The sequence below is a fragment of the Malaya genurostris genome, chromosome 3 (genome assembly GCF_030247185.1).
Source record: "Malaya genurostris strain Urasoe2022 chromosome 3, Malgen_1.1, whole genome shotgun sequence".
In the NCBI taxonomy this organism is placed as follows: Eukaryota; Metazoa; Arthropoda; class Insecta; order Diptera; family Culicidae; genus Malaya; species Malaya genurostris.
This window is the reverse complement of record NC_080572.1, coordinates 255,034,799-255,057,662: the sequence shown is the minus strand read 5'-3', so window position 1 is coordinate 255,057,662 and position 22,864 is coordinate 255,034,799. Positions and strand designations below refer to the sequence as shown.

General features: G+C 38.5%; 1 protein-coding gene across 4 annotated transcripts in view; it reads right to left on the bottom strand.

Moving 5' to 3' along the window:
- Nucleotides 1–22,864, bottom strand: part of LOC131437705 (serine/threonine-protein phosphatase 4 regulatory subunit 1-like) — a 474,879-nt gene that overhangs the window by 36,685 nt on the left and 415,330 nt on the right. The gene's annotated exons all lie outside the window — the stretch shown is intronic.

Genomic DNA, 22,864 nt, shown 5'->3' with positions numbered 1-22,864 from the left:
GCAATCACAGAAAAAGCTCATAATTTATACACTGTAGTGTTGAGAGAAAAAAAAACTTCCACAACTTTATATAATAAGTTTCGCTTTTCCGGAATCTTAAATTCGCTACCAAGAACCAATTTTTACGACAAGCCCGAAAGAATCAATGTGAAATTTTCTTTCCACACGCACGAAATACACATTCATTTCGAGCTTTATACAGCAAAAGTTGTGAACACTCAATATTTCATTCTCGCACCACCGCAAAACACATCGAGATGGGACCGGAGCTGCGAATCTTTCACCCTTCGCCGTCACCCATATTTTATCTTCCTGTTCTCACACTTGCGAAATTATGATGCGGAGTAGTCGGTGGGTGTCGGGTCCGAAGAAACACGCGCAGTTAGATGGAATAGATGAGCAACATTTCCGACAACCGACAAACTCGCGAAACGAAAGGAAGGGAACCCACAAGCGCCGTCAGAATCCTCTCTGTTATTATAGTCCTCAGCGGTGGCGGGTGTTATCAGCGAAGACGCAGCATTCGCGCAAGGACGCACACAAACAAAGCGGCCCGATGCGCTTTTACTATTTCTGGCAGGGAGCAGGGAGTCTCCGGGTACCGTGTTATCAGTTTCGAACAACTGTCGCCCAACTACCTTTCCCTTCCGGACACCCATACACCCTAGGTTAGCAAATTTCCTCGCTTCGGAAAACTTGCAACCATCAATTTTCTCTCACTCGGCTCTTCTATGCTCATCTCGAGTGACTCTCTGACCACTGTATGACGACGATGACGACGACGACGACTACAGAGAAGGACGCTTTTTCCACCCGAAGATGATTACATAAGCAATCCCTATCACACACATACACTGACGAGAAGGATTTCGCCGAAACAGCAAGAGAGAGGGGGGTAGTTTTAGGAGGGTAAAACTGAATTTACAACTGCACAGAACGGTGGTTAGATAGACCGCCTCATCGGGGAGGGCAAGTTTGAAGGGCTGGCTGTGTGTATATTTGGGTGTGACTGAATTCCATTGCCGGTTTAGAAAAAAAACTACATATGGTCATTATTTGGTTCATAAATTAAAAAGTAATCCATTGCTATTTCACTTGAGGCACGTTTTATATACAATTTTATCGCTTAATTTATAAAACTGTTACAACATAGTTTGTGAGTTGTTTTGGAATTATACAATTTTTTTTAAATTTTATATATTTCACATCAATTCTTAAACTTGTTAATGCAACCAGCCAAATGTATATGCAAAGCAAGTAGATAGTAAAAATACATGCATAATATGCTCTGATGAGTCAAAGACGAAACGTGAAAAAAAATTTCTAAGAATAATAAAATCAATATCCGACGATGACCAGGAAAAATTATCAAACGCATAAAAAAGGTTTTCTGATCGCTCGAACCATGTTTTTACAAATAAAACACCTCATTCCAAACATTGCTGTAGCGACAGCAAAGCAACACAGAGACCGATTATTTCAATTTAATACAAATGCAAATTCCGGTAATACTTCATGTTGATGGCTCTGCTTCGTAAATGGGATGGCACAGGTCCAACTGCCATTCCCCAGGGCCTCGGCCAAGATAGCTTAGACCACCGTCAAGCGAAACGTTGCGACGGAGCGGATATCCAACTCCGAGAATTTCATCACCAACAGACAAACACTATACCCGATCGCAGAGGATCCAGTTCGCGGAAATGCAAAGGAGGTCGTCTCGCACCTACACCAGACTCTGCTGCTGCCGTTTGCTGCTGTTGCGAATTGCACGCCCATATTCCCCAGAACTAGTAAAACGATCGCAAATCTGTTTAGCTACCTACCGGAATGCTTTGGCTATGCCCGCGCAGCCCGCCCATTCGCGTTACATTTTACGGCTTTGCATTTGCAAAGTGTGCTGCAAAAACGTAAACAAAACACTAAAATGCAACAATGTCTCGTCTGCTAGCTCCTAGACAGAGGTCAGCGCAGCGAGTTATTTACGTTCCTATGCTGCACTCAGAGGGAAATCTTTGCCATTTGCTGAGAAAGCAGCGTATCTGCAGCGAAAACGGAAATTGCTCCCCGGGTCTTACTGAAGGTGGAGAAAGGAAATTTTTCGCCGTTTCGGGAACGTCTCCTCCTCCATCGGGGAATGTTTATAATTCATCGTCACTAAACAAGATCCAATCACAACCGAAGTCAATCTACCCACGCACGACGAAGGTAAATTCTTCAGAGCTCCTGTTAGAGAATAACAACCTCTAAATTGGTTCAAAGCCATCTAAGAAAATCTGTAAAATAATTCCAATAAGTGAGGTAATAAACAAAAATAAACAGTTATATACCGATTCTTTTCCTAGAATATATGCCTCTGTTGTTGGATTAATATGTTAAAAAAACTGGTACCAAATGCAAAGATTTGCGTTGGCGGTTCGTAGACAGCGTAGGCGTAAAAGCATTAAGGACGAATGTATTTTCCATTCCTAGGAAAACTCAACAGCCTTCATCGAGGGATGAGCACTTCTGTGTGGTTTTCCTTTTTTTTTAGAAAAAAACCCCGAAATTGCCATTCCGAGAAAACCCTGTATTTAAATAACATTCCGCTTCAATGTACCTGTCGGTGTAGTATCATTCGGGATTCATACACGAGGTGTACAACTTAATAATTTTTGCATTTTTTCAGCAGTTGAAATCACTCGCATTTAAGTATTTTCATTACTTCAAATGTAGTAATCACCTGTAGCTATAAAACTGTAATTTAAACCGACATTGAATTCGATAGCTACCAAATAGAAGGTCCGTCGTGCATACCGTCTTAAGGTTACAGGGCTTTGGAACAGTAACCCATTAGATTATGCTACCAGCCACACTCGCTTGTGGTCTCAAATGGTTACGTGGGATGAGTATTTACTCGCTCCTCTCACATGCAGTTTTCCTTTCAAAACATTCAATGTGAGCTATCCTCTTCGTGAGGAATAGTTGTCTGGTTGTCTGGAACGACAACTTGATGAACACATAGTTTGTTATACGGACGGTTCTCTGTTGAATGGTCGTGCTGGTGCTGGTGTCTACTATCGTGAAATGAGGCTGGAGCTGTCTCATTCACTTGGTAGATACTGTACTGTGTTCCAAGCAGAAATCTACACGATTCTGTGTGGAGTACAATGGGCACTTCAGCAGAGAATCTGTGGTAAACGAATTTATTTTTGTTGCGACAGTCAGGCAGCCTTAAAAGCACTCAGTTCGAATGACTCACGGTCGCATGTCGAATTCAAATTGAAGACCTCAGAATTTCAAATGCTGTTTACTTCTTATGGGTACCCGGCCATTCTGGTATTACTGGAAATGAATGGGCTGATGAGTTGGCTAGAGCTGGTGCAACGAATGATTTCGTTGGTCCTGAACCAGCTTTACCACTTTCAACTAGTTTGATAAAGCACAAGATTCGTTCTTGGGCTGCATCCAAACATGCCAGCTACTGGCGCAGCTTGCAAACTTGCGCTCAGACAAAAGCATTTCTACCAGATTTAAATCTGAAAATGTCAAAGTGTCTACTGCATTTCTCCAAGCATCATTGCAGTATTCTGGTCAGAGCTCTGACTGGACATTGCAAACTCAATTATCACATGGCTACTATTCAACGTGCTGAGTATTATTCGTGTGATTTGTGTGAATGCGATTATGGTATTTCATATCATATATGATATGTAACTGTCCTGCATTGATGCAACTACGTATCCGGGTTTTTGGTTCTCCATACATGGTTGAGTCTGTGTATGCGGAGCTAAAATTAAAGGATATTCTCTCGTTTCTCACCCAATGTGGTAAGGAACTATAGTCAGAAGGGTTCATCTTGTATTCTGTATTCACCTTAAATAGGGTTTAGCAGATTGTTTGGCATCCTTTAGGGGGCACCGAATTTACTTCTGCTCGTACATACTGGGAGTCGTTCTGCATTCTTTCGGGAGTGCAGAATGGTGTCGCTTTTGTAAGATCTCTAAATCCTCACGGGGTTTTATTAACAGCAGACTGTTCGGGACCTCGTAGAGGTTCAGAATTTACTTCTGCTTCCACTAATGTGATCCCCAGCAGATTGTTCAGCATCCCTTAGGGGTGCAGAATTTACTTCTGCTTTTATGTGTTTTTGTGTCGTCGATTTTTCCCATCCTCCTAGTCCAACCCTTACCATTTCCTTTCAATCCTTCCCTCTTATATATCGGGAAAATGATGCTAAAAACAAATTGAAGGCAAGGCACAAATCTCCAAATATCAAGGGGAACGTGCCATTTGAACCAATTTGTTCTGATTCCTGATTCCTGAAATAAAAGGTTTGCCGAACATGGATTTGCGATAATTGATGCACATATCTGTGACCAATTGATGAAGGGATAAAAAATTCCCTAAATAATGAAACTCTTTGCTGTAGATATTTAAATCAAATTTATGGATTATTTCCAACAAAAAAACTTTATAACCAAAAGTTTTTGAGGTAATTATATACATATTTCTATACGTATGGAAATTGATAAACATGTTATGTGACCACCCCTTTCAACGATTTTTTTTCTGGAAACGCGCCTAATGTTAATGCTTTAATGCGTTAGCTTACGGAAAAGCAGACTGAAAATAAATGGCTGGTAAAATAAAAATAAAGAAAGACGAAACCTGGCGACAGTTCATAATTCGCAACCTTAGACGATACAGGACAAATCGTTATGCTAATTGAACTACTTTGGATGTGATGAAACACGTTTCACAAGACTTCCCAGTAGAAAATTTGGGGTAGGCATCTTGGAATTACCAGAGACATAATCGCGAGATTGACGTAGGACTGCATTTGAGACGTGTATTGATTTGATACTGTTTGACCGTTTAGGATTTTGTAGTACTGAAAAATACCATTTGGTTTCAAAAGATTGCGTTTGTATTCTAGAAAGTGGGGCAACGATCTAAGACAGTTTTCTAAATAAGTTCTTTACGTTACTTTAGGGATCTGGAAAAAGACCGTTAGTGGCTTTGCAGTTCTGAAAAAGACAATCTAGTTACGGAGCATTACGTTTGTATTCCAGAAAGTTGACACCATTCCAAGTCATTTGTAAGTTTGAGCCTTGACCTAGAAGAAATCATTACATAAACACAAGGTGCCGAAAAAGCCCCTGGTACAGCAAGTTCAGGCCAAAACAAGAGCGCGAAAACTGTATAACCGAATTCTAAAGAATAAAGACGGATGCATCCTGATCGACGACGAAACCTACGCCAAGGAAGACTCTCGAGGGCTGCCCGGACCGCAATATTATACAAAATCGGTGTACCAGGACCTGGACGACGCTGACACCACGGTGGCGATGGAAAAGTTTGGGCAGAAGGTGTTGGTCTGGCAAGCAATTTGTACCTGTGGTTTGCGGTCGTCGATTTTATTCACGAAGGGCACAATTAACGACAAGGTGTACGAGGAAGAATGTTTGATGAAGAGAATGCTGCCACTGTACAGAAAGCATAAGGCTCCTCCTCTCTTCTGACCGGATTTGGCTTCAGCCCACTACACCAACTCCGTTCTACAGTGGTTGTCAAAAAAGAATGTACAATTCGTGGAAAAGGACATCAACCCACCGAACTGCCCGGATCTTCGGCCAATTGAAAGGTATTGGGCAATTGTCAAGCGGCACTTTCGGAAGGAAGGTACAGTGTCCCAAAACATGCAGGAGTTCAAAAAAAACTGAACAGCTGCCACCAGGAAAGTCACAAAAGTAACTGTATAGAATTTAATGAAGAATGTCAAATCCAAAGTGCGAGCGTTTTACAGAAACTAGGATTTTCTTCAATATAATCAGTGAAATGCATAAAAATGTAATTTTTCTACAATATATCGAAAACTGATGTCAAAATATGTTTTTTTTTTCGCTTTTTTATTCAATAATCAATGTTGCTAACTACTTTTCGATACACTCCTTATTTCAATATTTCATACATCTCAATATTTTTTAGTGAAAGAAACTTTCGAAATGCTATACGGTATTCATTTCCGTTTTTCAGAGGGGCCGAATTGTGGGGCTCTCTACGATATTAAACACTGTTCAAAACATTTTTCTCGAATGCGATGCAGCTAAATACTAGCTTTATTTACGCACGTTTGGTGTGAATTTCGTAAGGCTAACAATGCACAAAGCCTATCAAATTATTCTAGATTTGCATTTGCACAGGAGTAATCTTAAAAGTTCTTTGAATAACATTGTTGTCCACTTTTCGTTTTCTTTTTCTCCAATGCAAACGACCAGCCCAAACACCCAATAATATAAGACTATGTCATCGATAGTGTTCTACTACAAAGAACTTCCCAAAGTCGTTCAAAAGCGCAATTTCACGCTCTTAATTGATAACTCATAGGATCGTGGTTTTTGAGGTAATCCCCCTAAAAGTGAGATAAAAATTTTATTTTATCTCAGGGCTAAGTTACTTCGACAAAGTTGTGCAGAAAGTTATTTCAAACAAGTTTGCTGAAGGTACTATTCCCGTAACTTGAGTGTATTTCATGATATAATGTATTTTCTGAAAAAGATGTAGAGAAACCAGTTTTTGTAAGAAAACATATATATTTTCAATTTATATGTGTTTTTCATGTTATACAAAGTTTTTCATCTTTAAAAACTACACAACTTTCTCGAACATACTATGCTGCTATCATTTCAGTTTAATGAAATAGAGCAATTTTTCATTTTTTTTTCTATAAAATTCTAACTTGTCTATTATCAAACGGCGCAGGAAGGTGCAGATGAGATTACTTACATATTAAACTACTACAAAAGAGCATAGAATCTTGTGTAGCAAAAATGATTTGGAAATCTGTAGTTTTACAGAAAAATCTGTATAACTGGTAACCCCGATCCCAAATCCAAAATCAATGGTGCCAGAGAACTTTTGTTCCTCGGAAACCAGATGTCCGATGAGAACAAAACTCGGCAAGTCACCATTGCCGAGTCATTCTACTTGAACTCCATTACACAGTTTTTGCCATTGCTAAGCAGTGATACCGCGCTGTGGCCTACATATCTGGCAATCGATCAAACGAGACTTCATTACAATTTATTACGGAAAAACGAGGTCTCTGTTACAAACAGAAAATAAATCATCACTGGGATCTATTTCATTTTCTGTGATCATCAGTTCTGCTTGATTGCTACTCAGCTCAAAAATATCTTCTGATTTTACACTAGTGATATAAATTTGTACACTAGTTAACAGGGTCTCTAATCCTCAAGTTTCACTAACTCGTGCGGAGTACCTCAGGAAAGCAACCTAGGTCCACTGCTGTTCATTTTATATTTCAACGATATATTACAAATTCTGAGGCCTGGATGTGGATTGGCATATGCCGATAATTTGAAAATTTACTTCATCGTTCGATCTATTGATGACTGCATTTGCCTTTTCAAGCAATATTGGATCAATTCGTCGACTGGTGCCATCGAAATAAACTGACTAGGAGGTCGTCAGGCCATAACTGATGCTGTTGAACATTAGACTTGTTACTACAATATTTGAATTGAACACTTAAATAATACATGGGCTAATTTAAAAACAATGATTATTATTTTTTTCAAAGGGATCACGCTCTTATGTAGAAAAACTTACTGTAGTTTCTGATCAGGATAAAGTTCACAGAGTCTTTACGCCTTCTTTATGACGTGAAACCAGATCCATACCTAGGATTTTGTTTCGGGAGGGGCCCTCAGATGAAAAAATAGTGTTACTGAAAATTGCTTATGTACATTATTTTAGGTGTGCCTTTTACCGGTGTTTTCAACAGACATTTCAATCTTTTCCACTGAAACTAACACTATTACGTATGTAAATAAAATTTGTGATTGTGACCGAGAGAAGGTTATTGTATTACATTTCTTAACGTTTGCTGCTATGCCATTTCGGTCGCACATCTTTTAGATGTCTATTTCTAGAGCACAAAAATCCACAAGATTTGTGATAGATTTTAAGAAGTGGTCAGATATAGCCCCCTTACTTCGATTCGTGGAGAACGGAAAACATCTTCTAAATTTGTAGGTCATATTAGTTGATGGCAATAGAAATTTACTTTAGCTATATAGGTTTCGGTATCAGGTTCCGGAAGTAGCGATCTAAAATTCCACAACGAAAATCACATCGATTTCGCAGAGATGACTTGGAATCGGATAATAGTTCGAGGGGACTAAATCAGCTGAACAAGGTGGATGGGCAAGTAAATGAAGCCCTGTACCGTCTATTTCAACTATGGTAGCCATGTTCATGTGGATCATGTAAGGCTCTTTTACAGCGGTTTCGGTCTGCAATTGCACCATTAATACACGATAATGCTTGCAAGGTAATCCTCCAAAAGTATACTACGACAATCCCAAAACCCAGACATCATGTTCTTTCCCATTCATTAGGCCTTCTTTGAGACAATCGTGCCGCTTGGAAGTACTCGTGTTGACTTCAGTATATTGTCGGGTAGTCATTCTGCTCTCTAGCGTATAATAATGCATTCAGCCAAACATGTATTCGAAGTGCGCTTGCGTTCGTCTTTTTAGTCCTAAATAAGTATGTGCGGGATCCAGCGGCATTATAACTTTCTCATCTGCAGAATCTTGCCCAACTATGGTCAGCGCGCGCCTTATTTTGAACCTATTTTGAATATTTTTTTCGAAAACCCGTTCAAACAAAGTCATAGTTATATTTAATTTTTTTTATTACACCCAAACTTCCGTTTACCTGAACTTTTTTTTACGTTACCTCCGTTTCCTCTTTTACGAAATAAGTATCAAATAACGTAAAAAGAGGTTTTTACTTGATATGGAAACATGCTTATATAACATAAGTGTTGTACATTCTGGGAACGGATATGAAGACAAAAATAATGATGTTTGAAGTCGTTACAAAATCCACGAATGGATATTCATTGAATGGGTTTGATGAGTAGAATATACATACATACAGGACCGCGAGGGAGGTCTATGATTGATGCGTTTGAGCCGAGCATTGCAAAAAAAACGGCCACAATATACCGATAGATACGACAAAGTAATTTTGTAACATGAAAATGCTCGCCCACATGTTGTACAGGTAAACCATACTTAGAATCGCTCAAATGGGAAATCCTACCCGACGCGCCATATAACCTAGACTTTGCTCCTTCCGATTACCAGCACTAACCAACACTTTCTAGTTATAATGAAGTCAAAAAATGAATCGATTTATGGATTCCTGTCAAACCGATCGAATGTTTCAAAATGAGTATCCGTCAGTTGCCAGAAAGATTGGGAAAAAGTAGTGGCTAGCAATGGACAGTAAGTTGGATATTGAATTAGTAACCATTTTCTGTCAATAAAGTTTCAAATCAGTAAAAAAAGACAAGGATAAAAAAGGCAAAAAATGTTAAAACATGTTTTCCATTTTTTCACTCTTTTGGGATCTATATGAGTTCAAAAACAAAAAATGGAGTAATCCTAATTTAATTTCAAGTTGCAAATGTGCTGAACATGTTGTAGAAATTTGAACAGAAACAATCAAATAGTTTTCGAGCTATCATGACAGCAGCTCAAAAATATCATGTTTTGAGAAAAAACGCATACAATAGTTGAGCAACCTAACATGCTCCTTATCAGTGCGGTAAAACTTTATTTCAATCGAATATTTTTTATGAAAATGAAATTTATTGCCGTTGACTGTCAGCACATCCTTTCTCATTCACTTTACTATTGTTGTTGAAGCTCCCAGAATTCATCGTCAATTGAATAACCGTACCTAGTCACATGAAGTTTTGCTTGCTCAGTTTGTAGTGCCAAGTAATCTACCTGTTTCATTGTCTTCCTTGTCTTCACTGTGGGTAGTGAGCAAGTGTGAATGAATAGGCATAAACATGAACTCGATAACACAAAACTCTCTCCGACCAGAATGATGAATAAAAGGGTGGCGGTTCTCATTTGAGTTTTCATTTATCACCAGTAAGTTAAAATCGATAATTGCGACTGTTTGAAATGTATTGAGATGTGTTTCGAAATATTAAAAATGGAAACTGTAAGAGGGAACAGTTAATTTTGTAATTGATATTTCAGTTATCATGACTGGTTTACCTTTCATCCATTATCTTGAAACAATTCGAATGTTTACAAGACCGCTCTCTCATTCAATTGTAAGAGATATTTTGTTACATCAAGAGATAAGCTGATAGTGGTTGAACTGAGCTTCGGTAGAAAGAGAAACGAATGAAAGACGGGATGTGATGTTTTTTGCAGTAGAGTGCTCGTCAGTGTGTGCACACATTTGATTTCAATTGAATTGAATGAAGTTTTACGGCACTGCTTCGCATACCTGCACGTGTTCTTGTGTTTGTGATTTTCGAACCCTATTCAAATCTTGGAAAAACCTTTTACTCACGTCTTGTATACATGTTTTAAATGTGATTTATAGAAAATAAAATGGAAAATTGGAAAAAAATACTTTAAAACATTTCTTTGAATATTTGCCTCGACATTTGATACGGAATAACATTTATTGGTCCGTAAATGTAGTACTAGATATCGAACACTAATAAAAAGACGGTAGTAAGAGAGAATATCGTATTGCAATCTAAGCTAGTTATAAAATTCGTTGCAGCTTACCCTGAAAAATCAACCTCATTTTCATTTCAACGCCATTATTTTCGGTGCTTCTAGAATCGAATATAGGAATATAGTCAAAGATCGATTTGTCAAGTATCACAAATGTCGACAAATATCGACGATTCGACAAACGGTTGCGTAAGTTTAAAACAGATAATTCGCAATGACTCATAATAGCATTTTAAAGCTGCACATTAGCGCACAATGTTATGGAATCCAAAGCACAACATGGACGGAACTAAAGCGAGTGGAAAAATGTTGCTTAAGGTCGTTCCGTATAATTATGTGCTCAGAGTTGGAGCACCTGTTTAAATCACAAATTCTGAGGTTCTGTGACTCGGTAAAAGTAAAAATACTTATCGAATCAAACGTTTATTTTTGTGTAGTTTGCTGTTATCCAGTTTCAGAATACAACTGTCATAAATCGTAGGCGAATTAAAAAATGCTAATCGCCAAATGATTTCGAGATATACGAGAATATGGATCATAAACGTCATCGCTTTTGAACATGCATCTTCTCAGTTACCTGATTAATCAAAACTAAAACGAAGCTTTCCGAAGAGTACGAACCTGGAAGAGAAAAGAAAAATAATTAAATTAGTATGACTCATTAATTATTTCATCGCAATTGTTTTCAAGTTATTTGATTACATTTGTGAAATGGTTTGACCCGTCGTGATAATTGGATCCGTTACCGGCAAAGATCGCGACGAAGCGAACTCGATGAAAAGCCTAAAATAGCTGTTTAATTTCGACCGGTGATCAAACCCCAAACTCATCAGCACCTAGTTACGGAATGTGAACCGAAGGTGAGCAGTAAATCACACAACATCTTCGCCACATTATGTACTGGAGATTATCTTGCTCAAATTACGGACCTGTGCGGCGTTGGCCTACCTATGTTAGTGCCAGTAGATCAATTACGGCGCCAAGCCGACCACCGAAAATGTGGTGGCAGTAAGTGGATATATTTCGGTAGTAAAAAATGATGAAGCCATAAATAGCAACGATCTAGAACTAATAAGCTTTTGGTGGCTAATTGCACCGACCGCCGTTTAATCCCAATTTTGCGTTATCTCGCCCGGCTCATCCAAGCCCCCGAAAGCGGATGGTACAAATTGGAACAGATTGGATGGAACCATCCCTCAAAACCGGAATCATTCGTTGGTCGGTGGTCAACAAACCTTAAATCGCAGAAATGTCTTTTAACATAAATTTTAAACAAATTGCACGGGTTGGCTGTTCCATCACATTCCATGCGTTCGAAGGCAGGTCCTTGGGTTGTGAGACGTAAAGAGACCGCTGGTTATCAATGTTCGTGCTGACACTGTCTGTTATGGGTGATAATTATTGTGCCAATTCGCTTCCTGCGGATCGGTGCCGGTGTCAATGACTGGTAATGGAATGGTTTCTTTTTCTCTGCAATTATTTATCTTGAACTGACAATTAGAGTACGCGGTGCTACCATTATTTGCCACCAAGGAAAGGACTACTCAGCGGAACTTACGCTCTGATAGTTTGCTGTTTGGGTCCGAGGGTGGTGGTCAACGGAACCATTCTGTAACCTGGCAGAACAATTAGTAACTGTATACAACAGGGGCTTACGCTGGTAATTACGGGTGGCAAAATGATTCAATTTAATGAGTTCAGTTTAGATTGGAATCGGACGGTTTACGTTATCAAACCTTATGTGAAACATTCCAGCATAACCATAACAGTTAAGTTTTAAAGTGTCCTACTTTGGGAGCAAATGTGAACAATTAAAAATACGTTAATAAATGGTGAACGGTAGTTTCATCAGAAGGTTATTTACCATCTACTCCTCTGAAAGAAGGAATCGAGATAGGATTTTTTAAAGCAAATATATCGGAATAGCTTACCATAATAACACCATCACTGCAATAAACCAAAGAAGCAGTTTCAGCCCTCATAATTTAAGTGGATTTTGAAAGCAATTTCAAAAGAAGATTCTCCTTTAATCGCCTAGGAAAATAAAGAGTAGTCCAAGGCGGGTTCAAGTGAAACTGCTAAAAAAGTACTAGCAGTACATTTTGAGCTGCTATCTACTGATGAGCCGAAGAAGGATTGCAAAGAAAAAATCCTCCTTATCTGATACTGAACTGATATCCCTTCCTTCTCGTGAAATCGAGTGGGGAGCGAATGATTAGGGTTGAACCAATACAGTGTCTGTCTCGGAGCGGGGGCGGCTGAAGCAGAAATGTTATATCTTTCCAGCTCTGTCTAAGGTGGTAGTCACATCTAAGGTTAGGTATCGCAATAAACCAGTCATCAAAGTACGAAAAAAAAAGGCAGAAAAATGAATTCGAAAAGCAAAAAAAACTGCACGACTCTCCTACGCGATTTTTCGAACTTTTGACGTTGGACTATACAGCTATCGTCAAAAACACTGTGTTCATTTTTGGTTCGAATACTTAATAAGTAATATTTAGTATTCCTTATGCTAAATATATTATCGAAATTATTTTGTATGTTGGATGCCCTGAAAGGGCTGTTCAGTGGATTTGGGTTGTTGATAAGGGGTACTGATCGAGAAAGAAAATCATTATACAATGCAGTCAAAATGCCGTGTGGAATCCCGCGAAAAAATATTGAACAAAGAATAGATCCACTGGGTTCCTGCTTCCATGTCGTAAAAGGCGACAATTGCAGGAGTTTCTTTTTTCTTTCAGTTATCAGATATTTTCAACGTTTCACTTCTGATTACTCTATTTTACTAAATTATCTCTCCATTCAACTTATCAATTTCCGGCTGCTTCGGAGAAAAGTTTGATTTGGTATGGTTTCTTCTTCCATGTTGTTGCAAGTCTTTCAAGATTATAAATTAAATGATAAAAACCAAGTATTGTACAAATCCGTTAATATTAGAAAGTTTATAACTGAGGTAACATATATCGGTATATTGAATAAATAGTAAAAAAATATCTGCTTGTTTGATAAATTAATATTTTTTCTCGGTAGCCGGCTGCCCAGATCAACCAATATAATCAATTAATAATTTTAATAAATAATTAAAATAATAAAACGAAAAAATAAACAATCAAGTCAATATTACAAATTTTCTTTCAGTTTTCACAAATAAGAACTGAGAATCAAGACTTCCCGGGACTTCAGTATCGGATATTGTTTAAACGTTCACTCGGGAAGTCAGTGAGTTTAGTGGTACATCCGAGTATCTTGAAACCGGAACATACTAAGTCGCGCGCGAATACTATTATTACTGAAATTTATACTAACAAATATCCTTCTCCCGTGACACTTGTGGAGTGCGCAGTAGTATATACGGCTTCTAGTAACAACAAGTATTGGACTAACATCCCTTCCCATTCCTTAAACGATCTACGTTCGGGCAAGACCGGCGCCGGTACCGATCAAAGAATTCTGGAGTTACCAGAAGATGTACATTGAAGGATGATTCACCAGTCCCAGGTCGGATGGTATGGCATGTTGCATCGTCCTGTTGAAACCTGTTCCTCGATTCATTGAGGGTTTTCAGTGACATAGATAATTTTGCTTATTAACGCATCCATTTAACGTGAAATATGCCTCGTCTGACATGATGATTTTTCGCCAAAAGTTGGCCTCGTTTTGAATGTAATGCTTAACAATTTCAACACGTTTTTTTGTGTTTATGGTTCCATAGCTAAATTGTCTTGGAATGACGCTTCCAGCATGGTATGTCATTAGTCGAACTGACAATTGCCTTTGGTCAATGGGACGGCGTCGATTGGGTACCATCCTCTTCTGCGTTAGTAGCAGAATGAGAGGGTGCGAATTGGTTACGAAATCTGATATCCTTTTAAATAGATTCAAAAGTTTGGCGTATTATAGTATATTCAATGCCTACCGTTTAAATGGTGGCCTCTATCGCGAATGTAATGAAATTTGTCATTGCTCTTTGCACAATTCTACATATTCTTGAAACTAAAATCATTTGTGTGTTATTTATGTGCATTTTTGTTATTTATGTGCATTTTTTGAGTTTCTCATACAGCAAAACACCGACTTTTGAACCGAGGCCCACTTTAGTACACTAAGGTCTTTTTTTATGCGGTCTTTTTTATGATGTTTTTTATGCGACTTTTTTATGCGAAATTTCAGAGTTATGCGGTTTTTTAATGCGAATTTTCAGAGTTATACGGTTTTTTAATGCGATTTTTTTAAAGTTAGTGAAGTTTTGTTGGTTTTTCATGCGAATTTTTAAAGTCATGTGATTTTTTAAGCAAATTATCAGTCTATGACTTTTTAAGTGATTTTCTGAATAATTCTTTTTTTATGCGAATTTTCAGAGTTATGCAGTTTTTTATGCGAAATTTCAGAGTTATGCGGTTTACTTTATGAGAAGTTTCAGAGTTCAGTGGCTTTTTTGGGATAAATTGGTAGCTCTTTCAATGCTTCACTCCAGATGCGGCAATTTGGCTTGTTGACGTATCCATTCAATCAGAAATGAGCTTCGTCGTTGAACACGATTTTTCCAACTTTACCAGCGCCCATTCATGATTCAATTATAAACCAAACGACGATTCTTGATTAAATTATGGACCAAACTGAACAAGTTTGACAATGACACAAGACACGGTTCCCGCGCGATCTGTCAAAAACAGTGTTGGCAAAAAGATACCAGCAAAAAAATCACCTTTTTTCAAATCGAAGGTTTTACACGATATTCCAGAATTCCAATCTGGATCCGACGTTCGGTTCTAGAATTGCAGGGTGATGAGTGTTGGAAATTTTAAATCGTGCCTTAGAGCGTCAATGCAAAAAAGGGAAAAAGTAGTGCTCAAAAACTTACTTTTTCCAAAATAGTACATCCGATTTTCACAAAATTAGGCCCAATTAAATGGTATTTTAGCTCAATAATACCTTTTAATTGGGCCTATTGCATTTTATCCGGATCCGACTACCGGTTCCTGAGCTTCAGGGTGAAGTGTTTTAATAATTTCAATTCGTCACTTCGAGCGACGATGCAAAAAATGGAAAATGTTCTTCTAATTTTCACTCAAAACTGTTTCGGTTATGCCGAACAACCCTTCCAATTTCTATTCATTGAACAGTTTTCTAGAGAATCCAACAGTACAAATGTGAGAATATTAGTAATATGAGAAAGGTGTCATCACACCACCAGGTTCTGTTGAATTATTTGTTATAACTTACTGAAAATACTGGACAATATTTAAACTTAGCGGTTAGCTTTTCTTGTGCTTAGGACACATTCGAATCGTAGTCACTTGAGCCCACATACTACCTGAAAAAAACTACAGACTTGCAGATAATCATCGTAGCAGCCAGAACCACAACCGCTGACATGGACACGAGTTAGGTACCAATAAACCAATCTGAAATATCTGCAGCTGAAGTGAACTCTGGAATTCTTTCTTTTAAATGCGTTTTTGTTGGTCTCGGAATAATTTATGGAATTTGAATATTGCATTTACATAAGGACACGATTTGCACCATTAGAAGATGAACCCACCAATTTGAAACTTGACTATATTTTCAAGATGGGAGGTGGGAGGGGGATCTTCTCCCAAACCAAAAAAGCAATATAGCGTAGGTTTATCATGAAAAAAAAACAACCCTCTTCGGGTCCCCGCTTTCCGGAAACCATAATTCATAGTAAAATACCGTACGGGGACAGGAAAATATGAGGTTATTCTATAATTCATTCACATCGGTGTGCACACCGGGGAAATACCCGAAATCATGTGCCCACTGATGCTGCCTCGGGAAAATCCCTTTCGGTTCACTTTTTATGGGTGAGTACGCTCCGTTCCTCGGTTGTCTCGGTTGTTTCGCAAAACGCGCCAATCTCGGTCGGCTCGCATAGCCGAACAAATGAGTTTGAGGTTATGGAACGTTAGCTGTTGGGTTGTTTTACACAGCCATTAGCACGCGTGAAATGTGATGCGGCAGACCATTCTTCTTTCTCTCGTAAGTAAGGGCACGAGAGTCGATATGCCAGCAAGCATCTGCCCCGGGGGGGAGCCCTGGAGGACACGCACAGAAAGAATCGTAAATTAATACACGCATGCTGCCACTCGTGTCCCCTTTCGCTCCCGCTCTGCCAGAGTTTACAATTTATCCAGCAAACCTGAGAAACCTGAGCGCATTGAAGTCAACGCTAGTTAGGTAATTTATTCGCGGTTTGCGAAGCGTACACCACCTCATACCGGGTGAGGTCCAAATAGCGCACAACGAACCGGATTCGGCTGCCGATTACGCATTCAGGAGTTGAACCGGTCATCTTTTTCAGTGCAAGAAAAAAAAACCCTCTGCCCCATCAATGGGTCCACCTTCTCGAATTCCGTTATAATAATAGGAAAATGATGGCCCCCGGCGGAATTCAGCTCACGTGGCAATTAGAGAAGTGCATACCAGCACGCGTCTCGTTTTATGAATGGGATTTCTCTTCTAGTCTGCTCTTTGCAGCGTCTAATCGTTCGAATCGACTCCGGTTCCTCGGGGAGAGAGTGAGAGAAACAAAGGGGGGGGGAGTGCGATTGCCGTGCGGAGGTGGAGGTTCACCAGTACCGATCAGATCCGGATTGAAGACACCACCTCCATCGTTGACCAGGTCGTTGACATTTAGCTGGTTCAAATAGGGCTGTTGGACGTGCCAAATCAATGGAATAACAATACGTGCATAAATTTTCACACACATAAAACCAAAAAAAAAACCTCATCAGTTGACGTTAAACAGAGCAAACAAATTTACCACGAACTTGAAAACTGATCGGAACGGTTTCAGTGATACAAACGCGACCTGATTGTGCGGTCCAGGTTGCACTTGTAACGAAAATCTTGTGCTCGTCCGCCGTCAGGCATGACTTCGCATGAAGAAGCAATAAAGTTTACCATTTAGCACCGCACGTTTTGTATGCTAATTCGAACACCACCACCACCACCATGGCGGCATCACGTTGGTCTACCGTCTGGGGGCCAGCCAGTGTCAACATCGATTCCAAATCATCAAGATCCCCGTAAAACGCCCAGGAATGTGTTGCCTGCTGGCTGTGTTTAGGTTCGCATCCCTGTACTCAAAGTGTCGAACGTCGCGGCCATCAGCGATAAGTTCACCTTCCTCCTAGTGTTGTGCCCTTTTTCGTTCTTTCCATTCGGCCGGCCGGACAAGCAGCGGCGTCGTCGTCGTCGTAGTCCTCCGTCCGTAGCCGTCGCTGTTGACACACTTCCACAGTCGCGATTTCAAGCTTTATCGTCTTTTTATTGTTCAATTTTCCCATGTCTTCGCTGTTTCGGAGCAGACTTTTCCCGCCACTAATTACCATCAAACTCCATCTAACTTTTTGGTTTTTTCAGTGACCGAAAGGAACCAGACTACGAGGTCGGAACGTCTGCCTCGGTGGGGGTACTGTCCTTACCGTGTGAATGCTGCTCGCTCTGGTCTACAAGCAGTCAACGGCGGCGAGACTCGACGACACAGTTGCTGTGTCGCACTTTTTGAAAGTATTTTTAGAAAAGTCACCACATCAAAATGTTACGACTGCGACGAGGACCGGACGATGCCCGTCGTCTACCCCGGTTGTACAACAGAATCGACGTTAGGCCAGAGCGGCGCGCGGGCTAGTCCTGGTCCATCTCCTCGGGGACAGATGCCGCGCCGTCGCCATCGGTCGGGGCTAGGAAGGAGGCTGCCAGACGACAAGGAAACGCGTGTCGTCCATTGCAACGAAGCCGGGAAGGAAGAAATTTGTCGGTTGACAAACGGTATCAAAGGCCTGCCTTGTTGCCCGGTGCAGACGGTGTCATTCACTTGGCTGGCGGGTAAGAGTCGATGTTGGTTCTTTTTTTTTTTTTGGTGCTCTGACAGTTGTGGCAGTGGCATGCAAATCGGTCCGTGCACTTCGATACTTTTACTCTAGGCTAGGAATAAATTATGACCTGGTCGTTAGACACTCAATCAATGACATGTTCCAAAGTTCAAACCATCGGTATTACTTTTAATTAACCCCAAGAATCCAACCAGATCAGAGCAGGAATTTCTGAAAACTGGTTTGTTGGATCTTTCGCTTTGAACAAAATAATACACTAATCATTCGTAAGACCTAATATATTTCATTAAGCATGTGCTGAAATTTATAAACTCACTTTTTCTCGACCAATCAAAGATACTATTTTATATTGATTTACGAGACTATCGACTAGGTTCTTTGGAACTTTTTTGTGAGAATGCACTATTATCCGTCACTAGTGGATTTAAACGATTTTTTTTTTGTTTTATTACATAACGTTTCTACGCTGTTGATTGGGGTCATCTTCAGGAAAAAAAACAGATTATCGTTTTTCCCCTGAAGAAGACACCAATCAATAGAGTTGAAATGTTAGGTTGTTAAAACAGAGATATTCTTTTTAATCAACTGAAAAGTCGATTATCACAAAAAACTATTTTATAGAAAATAAAATTAGAAGATTCAAAAATTATTCTAAGAATCAGCAATATGATAAGTTTATATTAAAATACTCGACTAAATCATTTTTCATCATTATCATCACCACGAGCTACGCAGCGAATTTCGCAGGAGAGCCGAAATTCCGAAAATGAGTAACAACCCGAGTAAAGTCTAACATCAAAATGAGAACAAATTGAAATCTTATTATGATAGCAACATCAAATTGCAATCCTAATATGATATCGACTCATCAAATTTTCGATTAATATGACAATATGTTATCATTTTGCTGTTTAAAGGCAAAGGTTTTGTGAAACTCAAAAAAAAATTATTAAAATCAACAACTTAGTGAATCCATTGAAATTGAGCAAATTTTAAATGGCAGCACAAAAATACAAAGTTAAGTTTCAATGGAAGAATTATTCCTTCAATCCTTTGTTGCCTTTTACAAAAATGCTTTGACATCCTGCCGAGATCCTGCAGTTGACCGCAACCATAACCGCAAAGAAACGATTTTTTCAACATTTTTTAAACTTTTACGCAAATAATGCTCCTTCTATTCAACCACGAGAATATTGGTGTCAAACCACACTTCTGGGAGATAAATTGGCGATCATCGGTACCACGTTTGCCTGAAGCAGGTCAATAATACTTCAGTGGCTTATAGGACCCACCAAGGAAATATATGTTTAATTTCTATAATCCTAAGTAGTCCACAAACTGTATCAAAGACACTCTTCAAAACAATTCTCATTCCTAGTTAAAAATGCTTAGAACTCCATATACTCACTAACGCTAGATACTATGAGAAGTATTTTATTAATCATCTAATAGATCTTGGAACTTTAATACACTTTTCTAACGAATCCGTCTAACTAAATCTTCATAATTTTGAGTCACAGGACTAATTCTGCATCAAATGAAATAAGTATACAAAAGAACTAAAAATTTACTGAAGAGATTCTGGTTCTATCTGTGGTCAGAAGCGAGATAATCGTTCATTGTCCCAATTAGTCAAAAACACAAATGATCTGATATTTCAAAGTGATTACATGTGCGAGTTGTGAAAGCATGCATTACATGTGCGAGTTGCGAGAAGGACAAAGAGAACATTTTTATACTGTGCTCAAATAGCCACATTGCTATTCACGGTGGATGCGGGAGGGAAGCGACACAACGACTGTGCATTGACAGAAACTACCTGTATACAACTTCGTGAAACAACACTGCTTGTCATATAACCGAACATTTTCCGTTTCCTTATAGCTAGCACTTGCAGTCCATAGCAATCGCAAAAAGTTCGCATTTCAACTCTCCTAAGTTCGAAACCGGGATTCTCTCCGCGGTAGTGTGGAGATTGCATGAAATCTTTTTTCTTGCTTGCGAGTAATATCGCCTAAAAGTATACTATCCCGGATCTATTTTTAGCTTATGCTCGTGACGTGCCATTTCGAGAAAATCTACATCATATTAAGTTTTCAATGTGCTTTCACTGAGAGCAAAACTAGTTTTCAGTTTGATGTCACACAGCAATTTTTGGTTTCAATTTTGATCTTTTAACCGTTAAAACGACCTAAACGATAGCAAATTAAGTAATCGATATATACGAACAACACAACATCAAATTGAGTTTTCTTTTTGATCTCACACTCTACTCGGGAAATCATCAGACTTTACACACTCTGATCTTGATGAAGCTTTGTACACGTTTTCAGCATGATAAACCATTCATTTTGCAATCTTCATTAGAAACCAATCTGACTCCAGACTGGATTTATAAAAGAAATTTATTTTCACATGCACTAGAAAACTGTAAACCGCAAAAATAAATTTATCTAAAAAGAAGTGTGTAGAAACTCGACCCGACACTGAAAACAAATATACACTGAGAGAAAAGATTGAAATTAAATATCATTATACCATATTTGAAAGAGCTTGGACTGGATATTACTAAATAAAAAAAAAATACAAATTGAATTACTAAATTGACCGTCTTAAACAGTATGCACAAATGCGTCTTCTCCGTATCAGTAAATTAAAAATACTCATGGGTTACATCCATGCACAGTTAGTGTCTGTTTAACTAGCGAAGAACACATATCGTAAGGTCACTTCACTCAAGCACTGAAAATATTCCGTATTTCTATGTGTCGGATTTCACAACACGCTTTGTGCGATGATTCGTTCAATTCATGCGATTGAAACTTTACGCATCTTATTTTGGCACTGAATTTCACCTTTACGTTAGTTCATACCAAACATTTTAGAAAACTTCAATGTTGAGTTATTTGTGATTATCTCATACTACTGGAAATTGTATCAAAAATAACTGACCATAACTGATTGCTGCCTAGAATACAACAAGAGATATTCGCGATTATGTTCTACCCATTTCTGTACAGGGTAGATTTTGGTAGGTCGCCCCTTAGTAGTGTAAGTCAACCATGCGTTTCCTTCTAATAGACCTTAATGGAGACCTTTATCACTACTTTCCGACATACCAGAGACTCGGGCGATTCGCATTGTTCAGATGCCTAAGCCCGACTCCTCTGGTAGAAGGTAAAAGTTAAGGTACTAGAAGATTTCTGCTTGCTTAAATGACCCTCTGTCACGTCTAACCTTTTCGTTCTATATATTCACATCCTTGCTCTCCCTTGAGTACTATCATTCTATAATTTTCATTTTCTTTTTCTTCAAAAATGGTCTCTGGTTAGGTGAATATCGTATAAAAGGAAAAAAGAAATATTGACTACTATACTTAGCCGTTAAAAAAAGCAATATGTTACAAAAAGTTTCAAAACTTGTAAGTACTTTTTAATTTAATTTGAAATATCTAAAAAAATGAAAAAAAATTAAACCTTCCAAACAATGAACATCAATAGATGGCTCCGTCAATATGGCAGTTGAAGGGTCGAAATTTTGGAAAAATTGTCTCCAAACGAAGCTCTTTCAAATAAGGTATAATGATTCCATTTGAGGATAAATTTCACTTGCTTATCCGGGGCTATAGCTTTTCAAAAAAAAGTTCAACATTTATTTGAGAACTTTCTCGAGATCATAAGCAAATTAATTGCACTTGAGCAGTAAAATCATGTTATAGTGTTCGGCGAACGACCGAAAAGGTTAAAGCCGGGTGTAAATGAACGACAAAACGACATGTTATAGTGTTTGAATGACTATTTTTCACCGAAAACATGGAAATGAAAATTTCTTCTAAGTTATTTAGCAGGAATTCATTCATTTTTGAAAGAGCACTTATCAAACTAACGTCAAATGTTTGCTTTTATAACAAGTTTGAAATGGAAATGTATCGAAAAAAATAAAAGGTGTGTTTCGTTCAACTTTTTGTTTTCTTATTTAAAAAACAGCAATAGATTTTGTTCAAGTAACAGTTTCCAAATAACAATAATTTGAAGGAAGTGAATGCAAAAAAGCATTCGCCTTTTAATTGTTTGCCATACTTAAGCCGTGTACAAAGTTTCATCTAAATCGAAGCAAGTCGATCTTGATTTTACCACATTTTCTATTGTTAATTTTTGGAAATCCGTAAGATTATAAAAAAACCGCTGTGCATTCACGTGGAAAAAATATACTGAATTCTTTTTGACGGGACTAATAACTTCATGAGTTCAAATAAAACTCTTCACAATTTTCAAACTTCGGTAATCCACACGCAACTTCAAACCTTTAATATCAACACGATGTGCATAAAATTGATCAATTGATTCCTAAGCTTAAATGCTATTGTTATCGGCAGCACTTCTTAATTAAATTCTTAATCTGGACACCCTTCTTAATCCACTTAGTGAAAATCGATTCAACCAT